This window comes from Felis catus, chromosome A3 (genome assembly GCF_018350175.1).
Source record: "Felis catus isolate Fca126 chromosome A3, F.catus_Fca126_mat1.0, whole genome shotgun sequence".
In the NCBI taxonomy this organism is placed as follows: domain Eukaryota; kingdom Metazoa; phylum Chordata; class Mammalia; order Carnivora; family Felidae; genus Felis; species Felis catus.
Window position 1 is genome coordinate 93,348,338 of NC_058370.1, and position 21,647 is coordinate 93,369,984.

Genomic DNA, 21,647 nt, shown 5'->3' on the forward strand with positions numbered 1-21,647 from the left:
TGGGTGTACAATATAATGAACCAACAATTCTATCATTACCAATGCTTATCATAATAAGTGTACTCTTAATCTCCTTACCTATTCTACCCATCTTCCCCCACCTCCCCTAGAACAAGCAATTATTGTCTATATTTAAGAGTCTAAATAAGTCAGTCAGAGAAGACAAATACCATATGACTTTATCCATATGTGGAATTTAAGAAACAAAACAAGTGAACAAAGAAAAAATGAGACAAACGAAAAACCCAATGCACTATTAAAATTATTATTTCCTAAGTCTAAGTCTCATCACACTGTTTGCAACGACCTACTAAGTTTTCTTGTCTTTAGGATTTATTTTTTTGCACCAGTTTACTCTAAAGAAAAGTACTTAAAAGTAATATGCAACTATTTAGACTAAGAGACATTTGATATTGGCCATTTAATAAAGTGATGATTAATAATTCATTGACAGATTAATCATGTCATTGGAGTTGCCCATATAGAATTTTTATCATAATGATCTCCTACAGGCCAAATTAAACTAACCTGTAAATCACATGATTTTTCCCCTCTTTAAGCAATATAATTAAAATCGTAGTTAACATTTATTGTTTACAATGTGTCACACATGGTTCTAGAGGTTTTATGTGAATTAGCATTCATAATAACTCAAGAAGATAGGTAAGTGAGGTTGGTTTCCCCAGAAGCAGGGCCTGAGAAGTAGATTTATGAGCCTGAGATTTATTGAAGCAGTGCTCTATGAGTAATCTATAAGGGCATGAGAAAGCAAGATAGGGAAGAGAAAATAATTATTCATATGCAACAACCTCAACTCAAGGGGAACTCTGGAGGGTTCATTGCTCCAAAGACTCTATTCTATTTTGGGTCAAAGGAGTAGAGCTTTGGTTTCTGTCTACTAATTGCCTATGACCCCAAGGGAGGGAGTTTTCATATAGGGCGAAGAGGAGGCTAGGTTAATGTCCAGGTATCATCTCAGGTTAGGTACCCTGAATTTCCTGAGGACTTTCCTTAGGTTTCCAATGTTCCTTACTGTTCTGTATACTATGTAGGAAAGTACCGGAGCACCACAGCAATGGGAGATAGGCATACCCACAGAAATGACTGACGAATGCACTCCAGAAGAACTAAGCAGGGCACATCATGGGCATCTGAATCAACAGATCTACCATTTCTGCCATTTTAGAACTTAGGACACAGAGGCCAGGAAAATCACATGATGTACCTAAGAACACACAGCTAGGAGAATTATAGAGTTTAGATGCAAGTCTTGTCATTCTGGCTGTATAGTCAGAATTCCTACCACTACATACTGACTCAGGTTTTCAAGTTAACAATACATTTGTAGATCTACATATTTTTAAACCTCTTCTGGCAATCACTTATAAATTCGTGTACCACCTGAGACATTAAATGAAATCCAAAGTACTACAGATATTAGAAAGCTCATAAGAAAATTTTCTTAATAACTTAGCACGTTATTTCTTATCAACTTATTTTTTAAACATGAATTTGTAGCATCATTGCTTCATATTTCTTTCTATATAGAGGTTTCTTCATTTAAATTTGTTTCACCTTGTCAGGGTATGGTTCATATTTTGTTTTATCATTTGAGTATTTTTTCAGAGAGATCAAATTACTCTAGATAGATGAGGTTTTCCCATTCCAAACCACAAGTTTTCCCAGAAAACTTGTTTAAGAAGGAATCCAAAATAAATATATAAGTAACAACACTCACATAAGACTAAAAAGTTACCATAGAAAATACACAACGGAAATAAGCACTTGAAGTTGCATGATAGGTGGTCCTGTCAGTAGCAAACAGGATGTGACATGCTGCAGACCCAGATACTACACTGACTACAATAATAAACAGTCACGAATATAGTAAAATGAGCACACAATTATGAGTTTTAATAAGGATATGCTACAGCTAAAGTTGGAAATACTTTTGGGGGTAATGGACCTACATAATTTAAAGATAGGCAGTAAACTGCAGGCAGTAAAATTCAATTACACTGACTATAAGATGCATTCAAACATGCTCCCATGAAGCATACAATCCCCAGCATCATTTTGCTGATAATGTTTCCTACAGTTATGGCTGGCCACCCTTTTATTCTGATCACTTAATTTATGAACAGAATAGAGAAAATGAATTGTTATTTTGGGATTAGAAAAAAATCTTACAGTTTGCCATAGTGATAAACTATATCTCCCAAAAAGCGTATGTGGACTTTGCAAAAACAATCACGGTTTAACTAAACTGTGTAGCTGTTAACTAGGGTGCCAAACCTATTAGGAGATGAAGAAATCATGTATCAGTGGGAGAGGTAATGCTTATGGTAGCAAGATTAAAGGAAACATGAAGATGGACAACGCTAGTTACCATGTCATTCTGAGAATGGCAAGGTATTTGGATGGGACTATTCATTTTCAGGATTATCAGATGAATTCAAGAAGGAGGGAAAAAATTCCTTCAAGTATTTTCTCCAAGAAATAGCAACTTAGTGGAATTCTGATTTCATTACCTCAATGTGTGTTTCTTAGAAAGAGTCATTGCTTGCTATATGGTGGTTTTTAAACTCCTATATTACAAAATGCTACAATAGTGTATCTTTTACAAACAGAGTAATTGTGTTTAAGGTACTTCTACAAGGAAAACAAAATTGTCCACAATATATGCAAATTGCATTGAAACTGTTGATAGGAATGAAATGTCCGTACCCTTAACTGACAGATTATTAGATACTAAGAAGAGAGTATATGGCATTGCATTCAGCAAATTTACAGGCCATAAAAGAAAAGCATGCATTAAAGCTGTTTATATCATAACACAGCGAGCCACTGAAAAATTACATATTAAATTAACTATTCTATTTTGCCAGCAAACACTATCCAAGTGAGTGCAAATATTTTTTCTATTGTCTACCATTGTCAATGTGCTGTATTTTTAAGTTTAGTCATTATATAGAAAATGACGCATAATGTTAATCTTAGATTTTTCTTCATTACACCCCCCACCTCCACTCACCAAAATGATAAAGGAAAATATCTTCGTTAGAATAATCTCTTAGTGGCAGTGACTTCTGTTACAGAGAATGGTAGAGAAGTCAAAGATAAGACTTTCATAATCTTGGAAAAGGTACTAAGTTATTGTATTTATATATTATAAAATTACATTTTTACTCATATTTTCTCATTACTTTAAAGACAAAGATGAAGTTAAAAAGTAAACAGGGGCACCTAGGTGGTCAGTCAGTTAAACATCCGACTTTGGCTCAGGTCATGATCTCACGGTTCTGGATTCGAGTCCCAAATCGGCTCTATGCTGACAGCTCAGAGCCTGGAGTCTGCTTCAGATATTGTGTCTCCCTCTCTCTCTGCTCCTCCCCTGCTCATGCTCTTTCAAAAATGAATAAATGTAAAAACAAATGCATTAAAAAGTAAACCAAAAGATGAGGTAAGAAGACTTCGCCTTAGGACCATAAGGCTCTTTGGAAGTCCTGCTTCATTATACTCTCCTCTCTCAGATTTTTTAAAATATGCATTTTTTTCAAGTTTTAATAGGCTTGGTTTTAGAAGAGTTTCAGGTTTATAAAACATTTGTTCAGAAAATACAGCAAGTTTCCACATACCCCTTTCTACCTCACACTCCATTTCCTTTATTATTAATATCATGCATTAGTGTGGTACATTTCTTACATTTGATAAACCAATACTGAGGCATTATTATTAACTGAAGTCCACAGTTTATACATTAGAGTTCAATCTTTAGATCATACAGTTCTATGAATCGTGACAAATGCATAGTCATGTCACCACCATTACAATGTAATAAAAAATAATTTCACTCTCCTAAATATCTCTGATTCTCCACATATTCATTCCTCTGTTCCACATTCTCTGCAAATATCTGGCAGGCAATCAGTGATCTCCTATAACTTTTGCAGAATGTCATATAGTTGGGATCATACAATACATAGAATTTTCAGTCTGGCGTCTTATTTATTAATTGCATTTAAAGTTTCTCCATATCTTTTTTTTAATGTGAAGTTTTTATTAGTGCTGGTGAAGCAGAACATATACATTTCTGAATGAGACATTAATGTGTAATATTAAAATTTAAATAAATTTAAGTGGCAACTTTTAAAAGCTGTGCTCTAATTACTTTTCTCATTATGTTTTTCCCCCATATTCAGTGAGGTGTAATTGACAAAAACTGTACATATTTAAGGTGCAAAATGTGACGGTTTACTATGTGTATACATTGCAAAATGATTGCAATAATCAAGGTAATTAACACAACCATCACCTCATGTAGTTATCAGTCTGTATGCGTGTATGGTGAGAACACTTAAGATTTACTGTCTTAGCAAACTTTAAGTATACAATATTATTGAGTATAGTTATACTCTTATTCAGCTTAGAACTGAAAGTTTGTGCCCGTTGACCAATATCTCCCCATTTTCCCTATCCCACAAACCCAGTCAACCACCATTCTATGTTCTGTTTTTGTGAATTCAACTTTTTTTAAGATTCTATATAAGTAAGCTCATACATTATTTGTCTCTCTGTGTCTAGTTTAACTTACTAGAAAGATACCCTTCAGGTTCAAGCATGCTCTCACAAATGACAGAATTTTCTTCCCTTTTCTTAATTAAATAATATCTACACCCAATGTGGGGCCTGAACTCATGACCTGCAGACCAAGAGTCCCATGCTCTAACGACTGAGCCAGCCAGGCACCCCAGAATATCCTTTGTTTCTTTATGACTAATATTCATCTATCTGTGTGTGTGTGTGTGTGTGTGTGAGAGAGAGACAGACAGAGAGAGAGAGAGAGAGAGAGAGAGAGAGAGAGAGAGAGAGAGAATGCATAACACTTTCCTGATCCATGCATTAACAGACATTTAGCTTATTTCCATATATTGGCTATTATAAATAAAGTTACAATGAATATGGGAGTATCTTTGAGATACTGATTTGATTTCCTTTTGATATAAACCAAGAATGAGATTGGTAGATAACAGGGTAGTTCTATTTTTATTTTTTTAAAGATTCTCCATACTGTTTTTAATAATTGATATACCAATTTACATTCCCACCAACAGTGTACAAAGGTTCTTTTATCTTTACACCCTCACCAACACTTGCTATCCCTTGTCTTTTCAATTATAGCCATCCCAACAGGTGTGAGGTGATAGCTCACTGTGGTTTTCATTTGCATTTCCCTTATGATTAGTGATATTGAGAATCTTTTTATGTATCTGTTTGCCATCTGTATGTCTTCTTTGGGAAAAAATGTCTATTCATGTCTTTTGTCCATTTTTTAACCTGGTTGTTTGGTTTTTGCCATTGAGATATACAAGTTGCTTACATAATTTGGTTATTAGCCTCATCAGTATATGGTCTCCAATTATTTCCTCACATTCCATAGGCTATCTTTTCATTTTGTTGATTGTTCCCTTTGCTGTGCAGATACTTTAGTTTGATGTAGTCCCACATGTTTATTTTTGTTTTTTGGTGATATGTACAAAAACTCATTGCCAAGACGAGTAACAAGAAGTTTTCCCCCCACGTTTTCTTTCCTGAGGATTTCTATGGTTTTAGGTCTTCAATTTAAGTCTTTAATCCTTTTGAAGTTAATTTTTGTGTATGGTATAAGGGTCTAATTTCATTGTTTTGCATGTGGCTACCCAGTTTTCCTATCCATTTATTTATGAGAACATCCTTTCCCCATTATGTATTCATGGCATTCTTACAACAAATTAGGTGATTATGTATGCGTAGGATTATAGATGTGATCTCTATTTTGTTCCACTATCCTATGTGTCTGTCTTAATGGCAGTATCGCACTGTTCTGATTACTATAGCTTTGTAATATACTTTGAAGCCAGGAAGGGTGATGGCTCTAGCTTTGTTCTTTTTCAAAATCATTTTGGCTATTTAGGATCTTTTACAGTTCCACACAAATTTTGGGACTGTTTTTTCTGTTTCTGCAAAAAGTGCCATTGGAATTTGGATAGGTATTGTATTGATCTGTAGATGATTTTAGGTAGCATGGGCATTTTAACAATAGCAATTCTTCCAATCTGTGAACATGCCATACCTTCTCATTTAGTTGTGACTTCTTTCATTACTTTCATCAATGTCTTGTAAGTTTTATGTACAGACCTTTCTCCTACTTGGATAGTTTTATTCCTAAGAACTTAATTTTTCCTGTTTTATTGTGGTATAATTGACAAATAAGATAGTTATATATTTAAATCAAATCATGATGATTTGATATACATATATACTGTGAAAGGATCCCTCCCATCTGGTAAACTGACACATCCATCACCTTAAATTTTTTTAGAATATTTAAATTACACTCAGCCAATTTCAGTTACCCAATGCAATGCTATCAACTATAGTCACCATGTTATACATCATATCCTCAGACCTTACTATCTTGTAGCTGAAAAGTTTGTACCTTTTATAAACCTCTCCCTATTTCCTCTACCCCCAGCCCCTGGCAACCATTATTCTACTCACTGTGTCTATGAGTTTGATTTTTTTTCCAGATTTCCCATATAAGTGATACCATGCAATATTTGACTGTCTTTGTCTGGCTTAGCATAATACCTTTAAGGTCCATCAATGTTGTAGCAAAAAGATTTCTTTCTTTCTCAAGACTAATAATATTCACACACACACACACACACACACACACACACACACTCAATTATTGATGGACACTTAGCTTATTTCCATATCTTGACTATTGTGAATGAACATGTAATGAACATTGGAGTGCAGTTATCTCTTTGATATCCTGTTTTCATTTCCTTTGGATATTTACCCAGAAGGGGGACTGCTGGATCATATGATAGTTGGGGGAAATCCCTACCAAATCTGGTGACAATTGTTTTAAAAACATTTTAAAATCTGAACATATCTCAAAGACATAATATAAATTAAAAAACTTATTCAAGAAAAACCTACTAAAATTCAATAAGAACTATGACAGTATATGGTATTTGACTGAGATCTGCTTTCTTCTATCCTCTCCAATTTAAGGAGATGGAAATTACACTCTAGACTAGTTTAGGCAAGAACACTAGTCTCCATCTGCCCCTAGATCCTGGCTGGAGGGCTATCTTCCAAAGAAGGACAGTATATCAACGTTTCTCATCTCCCAAACTACCTGTTGCTGAGTGCAGAGAATAATGTGGTCCCAATCACCTTTGCCCAGTTTCATGAGTTAGTGGTTCCATTATCGGGCAGGCAAGTCGAGAAGACCTGAGAATACAATCCTACTCTACCAGAAGCATAGGTCCTAAAGCCAAGGTGTCACTCAGAGACAGTTATTCCATTAGCTCCATGGCAGCTGCATAGCAGTGGCTCATAGATTTTTACCTTGTGAGAAAAATAGTCTGTTAAACAGATGGCCCCCAATGTCTGCCAAAGGAACTGACTTCATTCCAAAGTTTGGAGAAATTCAAGCCTAAAGGCACTTTCAAAAACAGTGGAAGTTATAGTAAAAAATGACTAGGAAGAGATTGGTGGATTTCTTGGACATAAAGGTTAAACTGTAGGCTAGCTGGTTTTCCCTAGACACTCAGAGAAGGTGAAAACTAAGATAAACCTGCTTGTGGTCAAAATAACTCTCAAAAACTAACCTTAGAACTATCACTTCAAAGGAGTCCGAATTCCATTGCTTAAGTCTAGGGAACAATTTATACTCCAGGGCCTTCTTGAAACCAATAGATCAGCCTACAGTGAGCAGAGCTTAAATGCTGGTTGTGTTCATAAACAGAGACAGTCAGAGAGCCTTGCCAGAAACACGGTCATCCCAGGCTGACTATACAAATGTCCCAGGCTGTACTCCTGACGAGCAACATCTGTGTAAGGTAGAGACAACAGACTCCACTAAGACCATACAGTCACTAAACACACAAGTAAATACAAATAACAAAATAACTGTTCCAAGACCTAAAATATCCATTTTCCAAAAAAATAAAATAAAATTACCAAACATGCAAAGAAACAGGAAAGCATGGCTCATACGCTGGAAACAAAGCAGGCAACAAAGATTTCCTATGAGAGCAACCAGATGTTGGATTTAAAAGAAGAAGAAAACCTTTGGAGCAGCCATTATAGTCCAGGAACCAAAGAAAACCATGATTAAATAAATAAAGCAAGTTTTGATGGCAAAGTTGCATCAAGTAGAGAAAATGAATAAAGAAATAGAAATTATAAAAAGGAAGCAAATGGAAATTCTGGAGATAAAAACTACAATAATTCAAGTGAAAAACTGATTAGAGGGGCTCAATGGTAGATGTGAACGGCCAGAAGAAAGAATCAATGAACTTGGAGACAGATCAATAGAGATGATATATAATCCTCAAAATAAAAAATGAAAAGAAAAAAAAATGAACAGAGCATAATGCAAAAATGTGGGATACTATTAAACCCACAAATGAATGCATAATGCAAAGATCAGAAGGAGAGGAGGAACAACAGGAGCAGAAAAAATTCAAATAAATCATTAATGAAAACTTCCCATATTTTTGAAAAATAGTAACTTCATATCCAGGAAGCTCAACAAATTCCAAATTGCATAACTTCAAAAAGATGAACAAGCAGATACCTCATAGTAAAATACTGAAACAAAAGACAAGAAAAATCTTGAAAGCAGAAAGATACAAAGGACTCCCCAATAATGTAAAAAGCTGACCTAGTGAAAACAATGGAATACAGAGGCAGTGGAAGAATATATTCAAAGTGCTCAAGGGAAAAAAATCTGGTAACAAACAATTCTATATCCAGGAAGGCAATCTTTAAAAAAGAGTTAAAAAAATAAAAAAAATAATAAAAATCCCAGAAAAACAAAAACTGAGATAATTTATCACTAACAGAACTGCCTTATGATAAATATTAAAGGAAGTTCTTTAGGCTGAAAGCAGCCTGAAACCAAGAGATCAGACAATAATTAAAATTCACATGAATAAACAAAGAACTCCTGTAATGGTAATGATGTAATTATAAAGGAGAGTGCAAATGCATATTTTTCATCTTTTTCATTTGATTCAAAAACAATTACATCTAGCAATATTATATAAATAACCATCACATAATACAACAATACAAATGTGCCTAGGGCATACACAAATGTAACATTTTCTACTGAGGAAGCAAAAACAGGTTGGTGGGAGCAAAGCTGAGCTAAGGACATAACTACAGACTGTTACTTGAATCCACAAGAACAAATAAAAAGAAAAAGGATAAATAAAATTACCAAAACAGTAGCTGTATACTTCCTCTCCTTTCATCTCTCAGCTACTATAAAGACCTGAAATTATATAAAGACCTGAAAATATTAGGTAAGTGTGTAACATTTATAACTATGTGTAACAAAAATAAAGTAAAAGGGGATTAAAGGGAATAGAGCTATATAGGAGTAACATTTCTATATCTCACTCGAATTAGGTTAGTATACATCTGAAACTGATCCTGATAAATTATGATGTACACAGAAAATTCTTGAGCAACCATTTAGTAAATAACTCAAAAACTGTTGTGAAAAATCATTAAAGAAATTAAAATGCTACATTATAAAATATTAATGCAAGAGAAACCAGTAAAGAAAAAATACAGGAAAAAAAAGACATGAGACACATAGTAAACAAAAAGATGGCAAACATAAATCTAATAATATCATATTAACATTAAGTGTAAATGGTTTAAAAATTCAATAAAAATAGAGGCAGTCCAAAATTTTTAAAATATTAAAAATCCTTTTTTTTAAAAAAAGGATGTGACTGTATATTGTCTACAAATTTACATCTACACATATAAATGCATTAAGACTAAAATAATGTGAAAAGATGTTATCATGCAAACAGCAATCACAAGAAAGTTAGAGTAGGTATACTAATATCAGACAAAATAGATGTTAAGACAATAAATTGTACCATGCATGACAAGAGATATTCTGTAAAGACAAAAAGGTCAATTCATCAGGAAGATATAACAATTATAAACATATATGCACCTAATAATAACACATGAAGAAAAAAAATACATGAAGAAAAAAAACAGAAATGAAAGGAGAAATAGAAAATTTAGCAATACTAGCAGAGACCTCAATCCCCCATTTTCAATAGATAATACTAGGCAGATCAACAAGTAAACAGAAGACTTAACAGTACAAACCAACTAGACTTATTGTCTGTAGAACACCACACCAACAACAGCTGAATATATATACATGCCAAGTGCACATGGAACATTCTCCAGGTCAGACTATATACTAGGCCATAGAGCAAACAAATTTAAAAGATGAAATAATACAAATTGTTCTGACCCAAATGAAATAAAATTAGAAAAATATATTTGAAAAAAATCAAAAACATATGATTAAACAACATGCTCCTAAATAACTATTTAATAAAGAAGTCATAAAGAGTATTAGTAAATACCCAGAGATGAATGGAAATGAAGATAAAAACATACCAAAACTAATGGGATCTAGTGCATAGTAATCAATTTATAGCCGTTTTGCATATATTAAAAAAAAGAAAAAAATACCTTACTCAAATCAGTAATCTAACTTTCCACTGTAAGAAACTGGAAAACACCAAACTGATTTTAAGGCAAGCAAAAAAAATAAAACTAAAAAAAAGAAAAGAAAACAGAAAACAATTAGAAGGGAAATTAAAGAAATTGAGAATATCAATAAAACCAAAAATGGGTCTTTGAAAGATCAATGAAGTTGACCAACCTTTAGTGAGATTGACAATAAAATACAAAAGACAGAAGACTCAAATTACCAAAATCTGAAATGAACAAATTACACAACTTCAATAAAATGGAAGATTTCCTAGATAGACACAACTAACCAAAAGCAACATAAAAAGTAGATAACCTGAATACACCTATAACAAGCAAAGAGATTAAACTAGTCATCGAAAAGCTACCTACAGAGAACATGGATCACTACCACTGGATTCACTGTTGATTTTAACACACATTTAAATAATTAACTCCAGTTACTCACAAACTCTTTCACAAAATATAAGAGGAGGGAAAAATTCCCAGCAAATTTTATGAGGCAGTTATACCCTGAGACAAAAACCAGACAAAGATATAATGACAAGAGAAAACTATACCAATATCTCTTATCAATATACAGGCAAAAATACTGGAAAACCAAATATAGCAACATATAAAAAGAATTATATACCATTACCAAATGGAATTTATCCCAGTAATGCAAGATTGGATTATCATCCAAAAATCAATTAATGCAATATGTCATGTTAGAAGTTAAAACAAGAAAAACACATGATTATTTCAATAGATGCAGAAAAAGCATCAGACAAAATACACTTAACAGACTAGGAATAGAAGGAAACCTCCTTAACCTAAATAAGAGCATCTATGAAAAACCCATCTCATGTCATACTTATTGATGAAAGACTAGATACTTTCTCCTTAGATAAGGAACATTATAAGGATGTCTGCTCTTGCCACTTGGATTCAAGATTGGACTCCAAGTTCTATCCAGGACAATAAGGCAAGAAAAAGAAATAAAAGGCATCCAGACTGAAAAGATAAAAGGAAACTATCTTTACTTACAGACAACATGATCTTGCATATAAAAACAAAATAATTTAAAAATTAAAAAAAATATATGTTAATTCCAGAAATAAAACCATTTGTCTATAGTCAAGTGACTTTCAACAAAGGTCCCAAGATCATCCAATGGAAGAGAACAATCTTTCAATAATGGTTCTGGGACAACTGGATAGTCACACACATAAAAATGAAGTTTGACCCTTGGCTAACACCACATGTAAAAATTAAATCAGGATGCCTGGGTGGCTCAGTCAGTTAAGTGTCTGACTCTTGATCTCCACTCAGGTCATGATCTCACAGTTCATGGTTTCTACTCTGATAGTGTGGAGCCTCATTGGGATTCTTTCTCTCCCTGTCTCTCTGCTCCTGCCCTGCTTGTGTATTCTCTCTCTCCAAAAATAAAAACTTTAAAAAAATTAACTCGAAATGGACCAACAACTTAACTGTAAGTGCTAAAGTGATAAAACTCGTAGAAGAAAACACAGAAGCAAATCTTCACCATTTGGATTTTTAAATATGACACCAAAAGCACAAGCCAAAAAAAAAAAAATACATTGGATTTCATCAAAATAAAAATTTTTGTGCTTCAAAGCATACTTTCAAGAAAATGCAAACACAACTCACAGAATGGAAGATCTTTGCAAATCATATGTCTGATAAAGTGACTTGTACCAAGAATTATTATAATTCAGTTTTTAATGGTCAAAAATATGAATAGACATCTCTTCAAAGACTATACAGAAATGGCCCATAAGCACATAAAGAAATGTTCAACATCAACCTCAAAGAAAAATGCAAATCAAAACCATAATGAGATATCACTATCATACCCACTAGGATGGCTAGATCTTAAAGTCAGAATCACAAGTGTTGATTTGGATAAACTGGAACCCTCACACATTGGTGGTGAGAAAGTAAAATGGCACAACTGCTTTGAAAACAGTCAAAAAGTTTCTCATAAATAAATGTAGAGTTACCATATGACCCAGCAATTCTACTTCTAGGTACTTAGCCAAAGAAATAAAAACATGTCCATGTAAAAACTTGTACACAAATGTTTACAATAGCATTGTTCGTGTATTATTAATTGTACTACAATGTGTAAACAACCCAAATACCTATCAACTGATGAAAGGATGTTCATTACATATACATACATTTACTTACTTACTTACTTACTTACTTACTTACTTACTTACTTATTTATGGGTTCTAGCACCACATCATGCTCTGTGCTGACAGCATGCATCCAGCTTGGGATTCTCTCTCTCCTTCTCTTTCTGCCCCTCCCTCCCTCCCTCCCTCCCTCCCTCCCTCCCTCCCTCCCTCTCCCTCTCTCTCATTCTGTCTCAAAATAAATAAACTTAAAAAAAAGGAAAACCACAAAGTTGTGTCAGAACTTACCACTAAAAAAGTGACCAAAGAGTTTAAGGGGAATGGTTGTTCAGAATTATAACTGTAGTAAAAAGGATATTTAGAGTCAGAAGAGCTAGATTATGTTAGAGGCTCCCACTTTTAATGCCAGGGTTATCTTGTTCAAGCTCCTTTTCTAAGTCACAATTCCTGTTCTGTAAAAGTTGACAAATTTTAAACTTTAAAACACTATTATATAGAAATGTGAAAGATGTATTAAATGTACAGAATAGAGTTGAATCTTAATGCCAAGAACATATTTCAACAAATATTCATCCTGTAGAATTACTAACTTCACTGATCTTTTCTAAATCTCTCCACAGGGTTGCTTCATCTTTACAATATTTGGTAATTATGCCAATAATGGTGCACAGAGCCAATTTCACACAATCTCCTTTTATTTCTTGTCCTTCTTAGTGGGAGAAGCATGAAACTATGGTAGTATTAACTCGTGGCACGCCTGAATTTCAAACAGAACAGTCAACTGAAATTCACTGTTATTGTTCTATTTATACTCATCATCACCCACAGGTGATCTTTCACCTTCATAACTTCCTGGGTAACATATTTTTATTGCATAGGATTAATGTGTTCTTCCTATTACTTTCAAAACTGTGAGTAGTAATTAAACATGTAAAATAATCATCAAAGAATGAATCATTACTGAAATAATAAGAAAGCAAGATTGACCATTCAGAGCACCTAGGATTACATGGCATGCACATACTATAGTGGAGTCCTTCAGAGAAGCTATTATGAGAATAAGACCAATGCCAAGGGAGGCTAACTATAATGCAACTGTATGTTACAATATTGTAATTAAAACATTCAAGTGAAAATAGCTATTTTTCTATTAGAATTTTCCTCAGAATATAAAAGCAGTCCGTAATACAACAAAATTTATTCCCTATAATATCTTAAGAACTTGTTTCATTTTCAAATGATTACATATTAAAAATTGAATATATTTTGATGCTGTCTTAAAATTAAGACATACAAAAATGGTTTTGCAAAACAACTTCCACAAATTTAGAAAGAGTTTAACCAAAGGCCATGCATTCTTTGCAGTGCATATACTGTTTGCAGAACAAAGACTTGAGCAGACTTGTTATTAACTGGCTTTTTAAGCTTTGTGATTGAGACTCAGGAAACTTTAGGAAGGCTACATAAATTAGATAAGTAACATAGTAGTAAACTCTCTGACCTAAATCTGAGAAATTAAAAAAAAATGATATTCCAAGTTATTACCTTTATGCTTTTGAGTGACACATAGACTGCACTCTGTAAGGTTTTTATTTTTATGTAAGTTGATGTTAAGAGTGTACTTAAAAATTTATATGCATATTAACTTTTATGATAAATACCCTAAACTATTATTTGTAAAAACTGCTCAAAGTTATCCAATAAAGTAGAACATATGATTTCAAATAATTTCACTCAATTCTTCCTTCCCTGTCAAAAATGCTATAGTTATAAGAAAAATGTATTTACGTCCCCTCTGGTCACATTGTCTCTGGGACTGAAGTAGCATCAACGTCTAAAAAAAAAAAAAAACCAACTAGTGCTGCCAATAATCAGATATTCTCTATCATCAATTTTTAGGCATTGAGGAATTTATTTAGCCTACATCATTAAATAATACATTGACAAAACTTTCCTCAATTGCTTCCATTCTCAGAAAATATGGATTGGTCATTATTATTCCATGTTCTTGTTAGTTTTCCATTTCTTGGATCAGCTCTCATGATGCCATTAAAAACACATACATTAGGACTCTGCCCTCAGCAAAAATCCAGAAGCAACAAAGTCTCCTCATTTATGGATAAGTTCTTATATTAATGCACACTACAAATTTTTTTAAGTTACCCAATATTCACTAAATCAATTTATCCTCACAATACTTTGAGGTTCTTATTAATTTATGGCATAAGTTGAGAGTCAGAGAGAAGTTCATATAATGTATGACTTTGTATCCCGTGATAAAGAGATTGAATTTTAAGAGCGATGGGAGCTATTTTCAACTTTAAAGTAGGAGAGCGACATGGTATGATGTACATTTAAATAACAGTATGCCAGTGGGAAAAGATTAGAGCTAACAGAATTGGAAGTATGGGCATTGTAATAGTCTCGGTAAATGGCAGTCATAGCCTGGAATAGAGCCCAGTGAAATGCAGAGAGATAGAACAAGTCTGATTTCTACTGGGAGCAGAACCAGCAAGACTTGATGATGGATCAATATGAAAGGGAAGAGAAAAATATATCTTAGTGATGGGACATAAGCAAATGAGAGAATCACCACATTTTATAGTTAGGAGAAACTGAGAAAATCAAATGTATAGAGAAAATCAAGAGCTCTGTTGTTTCTATGCTTCAAGTGATTCGACTTACACTGTGCAGTACAGCAGGTCCTAACCTCAGGTAGCTATTCAAAATGTGAATAGTCAAAATTAAGATAACAGTAGTGAAAAATATACAATGAATTATGAAAAGATAAAAATAAACTAAAACATCTCATTAATATTTTTATATTGATTCCAATTTTATTTTTATTTTTTTTTAACATTTATTTATTTTTGAGAGACAGAGCGAGCACAGGCAGGGAGGAGCAGAGGGAGAGGGAGACATAGAATCCAAAGCAGGATCCAAGCTCCGAGATGTCAGCACCGAGCCCAACGTGGGCCCCAAACTCATGAACCATGAAATCATGACCTGAGCTGAAGTTGGAAGCTGAACCAACTGAGCCACCCAGGTACTCCTATTGATTCCAATTTTAAATGCTATTGTGGATATATCCAATTATGTAAATATTAAAATGAATAATGAAATTTTAAATGACTCTGGGGTTCACATTATATTACTATTGGAAAGAATGGATTAGCCTATAAGCTAAAAATAATGGACAGCTAAAAGTATTAAATTCATGTTTTTATTTTATTAAACTTACCAATAACTTTCTTGCATCTTTTCATATGTCTTTACACACTTACAAAGACTAAGTGAGGAGATCCATTCGTTAAGCCTATAACCTCTATTTCTTGTAGAAAACATTTTTCTAAGTTACAAAACATGTGTTAGCATTTTTGAAGAGTGAATATTTCTCACATAAAAAACAAAAGCATGGTGTTATCTTCTCATTCAAAAACAATAATCAGGTAAAACTTCTCCATTAACTTCCTTTTAAAAATAATTATGTTGCTAAACATTATTTTATTGTCTTTAAAATTAAATACCTTTTTTTTCTAATCTCCCTATTTGGCTATGAAAAAAGGGCAAAATGTTTAGTATTTAGAGTTTAATGTGTAGGCACAACTGTATATGCTCCATAGTCATGCACTTAAAAATACTACTTGAAATGTAAAATATGGAAATATGTGCACAGGCACATATGTAATATTTGTGTTTTATTTTCAAGACAATATTTGTACATAGGGACTGTCAAACTTGTATGCTGGAGATATGTTTAAACAATAAAATACATGCTGATTTTTTGCTTGTTATTTTACAGGAAAGACATCCAGAAATAAAGGAAGACCAGCTTGAGTGAAATTTGGAGACTGAGTTAGGAGATTGTGATTCTAACCCTGGTGCAGTCATGACAAGCCAGAAAACAATGGGTGAATCACTTAGCTTCTTTCTTATTTGTCTCTATTACAAAATAAGATGTTGGTATGAATAATTTCCAAGCTTCCTTTTCACTTCTTTCCTATTTGGAAATTACACATTCCATTGCCAAATAGTTCTACAATATAACAAGCTACTAGTCCACGAGTACAGCTAACACGTGTTAACACTTCTAGATTAAGCTGTTGTAATTCTGAAATAAATTCACTAACGAAAATGTTTATTTCATCTTTGCCTTCTTATTCTCTATTACAAGGCAGTGTGTAAGGAAACTATGTTTTTTATTGGTAAGACATTCATCATTTCTGAAACATAATGAATTTAGCGGTTATACAGAAAACTAAAATAGTGGCTTTCCTCCCCAGTTTCAAGTTTTTTCCTATTTTATCACTTTGAGGAAAATGTAGAACCCAGGATTGATCATGTTTCATACGCAGACTTGCCACCAGGTTTACTGCTTCCTTTGATCTGTAGTGGATTTTAAACTTTCCAAAGGAGGGCAGACATATAATTCACAGCAAAGGAACCAACATAGATATAACTCTTCAACAAAAATTATTTTCTAATTATTTCAGCTTCTCAGAAAGTAATTTCAAAGTGGGGACAGAAACTATTTGCTTATATGTGTTTATCAAAACATACATTCATGCTCATAGGACTGAAAAGCTGGAAAATTCAAGCAGCTGTGAACACACATGTGCAAACAATCCTTGGAAACAGTTCTCAAAAAATCAGCACTGTCTTATAAACACAGAGCTGTAAGTAGAAACAAATAAGCAGAGGGGGATCCAATATTACTTTCAAATAAAAAGCAGAATTTTTTTTTCATACACTAGATTTGGGGTATTGAGTAAGTTTTCTCAAAAAAGAGAAGGCAAATTCCATCTTCTTCTTTTATTTTTTTGAAAGAGAAAGAGAGCGAGGGAAGGATGAAGGGAGGAGAGAATCTTAAGCAGACTCCACACGCAGCACAGAGCCCAACGCAGGGTTTAGTCTCATGACTTGAGATCATAACATGAGCTGAAATCAAGAGTTGGATGCTTAACTGACTGAGCCACCCAGGCGCCTCATTCCATCTTCTTAATATCATTGGCTTAGAGTGCCCTTCTCCATCACACTGTCTCCTACCTGGGCTCTGTCTTTTCAGCATTATCTTTATTCAATCCCTCTTATACATCTGTCAAATTACACTTTAGGCAACATCACTTTCAATGTTTTATTGCCCTAATCACAAAAGCCTAAATAAACTCCTTTGGTTATACATATCTTAGTGATCGAGATTTTCTGCACTCAGGCTTCTGCCTTCCTTTCCATACCAATGTATCAAGAAAGAAGATATTACTTTGTTTCACTTTGTTTTTGTTTTGTTTCACTTTTTTCCCATACTTCCTTCTTCAAAGCATAGGCAAGGAGATACCAGATGTAATGCTAGGGAAGGGCAGATATCAGATCATGCAGCTAAAATTAGCCCACAAAAGAAAATGCAGGATAGGAAGGAAAACCAAATTTGCACAGAGCATACCTTCAAGACATAAAGATGAAGAGACAAATCTTAAGTTTAAGGGTCAGCCCTAGAAGGAGGGTCAAGAAGATACATGATAAAATGGAATCAAGAGAGGTTCCCTGAGTCACCAGAACATTGTGGGTACATTTCATAGGGTTCTTCCAGGTAGAATGCATATAGAGAATTTTTTGAAAGGTAACAAAGGGAATCTAAGTCTTCAGCTGTGATAAGTGAAGAACAACAAGAACAAAAAGAATGAATGAAAGAGATAGGAAGAGAGAGAGAGGAGGGAGGGAATAATGGAGGAAAGGAGGGAGAAGGAAGGAAGGAAGGAAGGAAGGAAGGAAGGAAGGAAGGAAGGAAGGAAGGAAAACAGAAGAGAAAAACTCTACAATTTCCATGGCCTTGTTCCCCAGAACAGAGTATTTCTGTCTCAAAGATGGCTATGATGCAGATTCTAGGCTTGAGCGTGTAAAAATACTTTTTTAAATGCTCAGTTCTTGAGATTTGTAAGAACATTACAGTTGGATGAAAGACAATTTTTCATCATCTCCTTAGATGTCAAATTCCTTTGAGCAATTTGGAACATTCAAGAAAGTATACTGACAGATCAGCAAAAATGAAAGGGCATTTTCATCACCTTGAGAAATGGTGATCAGAAGAAATGTGCCAACCAATTAAAACATGATCAATGCCTCTATTTCCTTTATTTTCTGTCATAAACTGTGGCTAAAAAGAATTAAGTTATTATTTTTTCAAAGTCTGCTTTATCTGGATAATGTCATATAAGAAGGCAATTTGAATCACGAGGATTTAAATATACCATGTGGTAAATTACATTGATACAATTTTATGAAGACAGTATTAATCATATGTGAAATACATGACAGTCTGTCTATTGGTTGACTTAGTTTAAAGCAAAGCAACTGGCATTGGGTAGGCTCAAAATATGTATCTTTCATAGAAAGATATAGAAAGGCAAAGTTAGTATAAGTAACCAGTTTAAGAAATCACGGTCTGTATCTTATTAGTCAAAGCCAGCTATGATATATTTTCTTCCACAATGTACCAATTTCCTTATCTCAGGAGAAAATCTCTGTTTTTCATCTGGCTTGGTAATTTGGATATATAAAAATAGTGAGTATATTTTATCTATATGCTACACAGCACATATATATTTAGAATTTTGATTTATAGATTCTGGATAGCTTGGGAAGACACATATAGGTTTGGCACACAATCAAGTGTCAAAATATTATGAGCCAGGATACATCCACAAGTTTTATAGTTCCAGGTCCATTGATTAAAAACTGTCAAAAGCTCACTGAGAAGATAAAGATCCAAATGAGAGTTCCAAGGATAAATGTCTTAAAGTTATAGTCTGGGTACACGCTTCCTTCTTTGATCTCACCCCACGGGCATCTGGTATTCTCTTCCCATTTGCAGTGACTATTCAATCCTTCTTGGACCCCCTCTGTGCCACCAACCCAGTAGCTCTTACCATGTTTTACTCACAGAACTGAAATTCCAAATGAGCTACACCCCCCTATTGAGAGTGCCCTGAGATAGTAATAAAGTTGGTCCCCTAACAAGCAAGCTAGCATAGTAAAGTAAACCATGTCTCACCTGTAAACCATTTGCCAACTTTAAAGGACAAGGCAGAAGAGTCAGGAGACAGAAAGACCTTTGCAGGAGTCCGTGTGATGGGTCAAGGAAAGAATCTGATGTCTCTTGTCCTGGTTTCAATTATGCTTCAAATGAAACAGACAGCATGAGCCATCAACAGGATGAAGATGGAAGATGAGATACTGGACCTGAAAGATAAATAAAAAGGTAAGAAACAGTTGGCTAAAGAAGAACAGAGCATACAAGTGTGAGTAGCCTAGGGACTTACAATGTAGCTGCTTAGAGGCATTAAGGAAACTCTTGGTTCCTGATCAACTTGAATACAGTTTAATCACTGTGTTTGTGAGTTTTCTCTGTCATTTCAGCAGCAGACGATTAAATTATTTATAGTCAGAAAAACAGCGTATGTGGGTGTGAGTGTGTTTTTCATGAGGAGGAGGATGGGTAGAATAAAATAGGGAGACAATTTAAAATTATTCTCTACTTTTTCTTTTGATTATAATACCACAGCTTTCCTCCAGCATTAACAATTCATCCCTTCATCTAAGGCACACATTTTAGAATTATTTGTATTGTAGTGAGCTAATTTATGTGCTTTTATAATTAAAGTAGTAATTATATAAATTATTTGGAAAGCATCTTTGCTCTAAAAATTAGTTATTCAAAAATGAAGTAAAAAATTCAAAAAGCGTGAAATTGGCCCCAAAACACACAAAAAGAGATTAACAGTGCTACATAGCTGTGGTCTTATCAATGAATCTTTGTGAAAAATAGTCAAAACATGCTTAAAAGAAAAAAAAATAGAATTGTTGGGGTCGTGTAAAGAAAGATTTGCCTACAAACAGAAATTCTCTAGTAGTTACATTGTTAGAGTGATAAAGGCATCCTTAGATTGATTCCATATGCTTTACCCTCTAACACAGACTAGCACATGGAGCCCCCAAAAAGGAAGAGCCTACAGGTTCTTGATGCAAAGTAGCAGGATGGATGGGCAACCATGGCCCACAGATCAAGAGAAAAGGATCCATAAGCAAAGGTAAAGATACAAAGACAAATTACCCAACTAAAGTGTCAAAAAGAACAGTCTAATAAAAAAGGAAAGACAGCACAATAAAGATACAAAATGTTATAAGCAACCTAAACTAGATTTCTGAAAGGAATAAAGCAGTATATTCTATTCAGAACATTGTATATAGTTTAACACAAATGGCTCTTCATTATCATTGTGGTTGTTCCTGTTACTGCTGGGATATCTATAAACACAATATGTAAAAAAGGGAAATGTATAGAATCATTTTAAAATATGAAATAGATATTTAATTCAATAAAAATCAAGGACTAGCATTTCTGTAGAAAAGTGACACAGAGGTGTTTATCATAATGATATCTATTTTTAATAGTCACTAACACCCAAAAGATAAAATACTATAAATTTTGTATCTATTAAAAAGAATGCCTATACTACTGCTATATTATTCTAGAAGGTCTAGTCCATCCATTGAGGAAAAAAATAGCATTACTATTCAAATTGGTAGGCCAAAGAGCCTACCAGAATATTCAGATGAGATCTACATATATGCCAAAAGTCATGGTCACTTAGAAATTTTAATAAATTTCATAAATTTTAATAAAGCAATATGTTATTTCTTTTTAGTTTGTTTTTGCTATGCTTCTGTTTTGGATCTAAAGTAACACAGACAGGGATTTCTCATATTAAGACAAACTTTTACTCCATGTATTAGGTTCTACCTTAGTCTTATAGAACTGATATTCTGAAATGCTGTTCAATTCTCTTTACTAGTACTTAGTATCTCTTGCACATTGATTTGTAAGAATTGTTCTTCACTAGCTTTTA

The 21,647-nt window shown here is 33.7% G+C and overlaps 1 protein-coding gene across 1 annotated transcript in view; it reads right to left on the minus strand.

The window, feature by feature from the left end:
- LRRTM4 (leucine rich repeat transmembrane neuronal 4) overlaps positions 1 to 21,647 on the minus strand; it is a 924,534-nt gene that overhangs the window by 742,883 nt on the left and 160,004 nt on the right. The window contains exon 5 of the mRNA XM_006930227.5: positions 19,793 to 19,980. The gene's annotated coding sequence lies outside the window, so the exon portion shown is untranslated. The remainder of the gene's footprint in view (positions 1 to 19,792; positions 19,981 to 21,647) is intronic.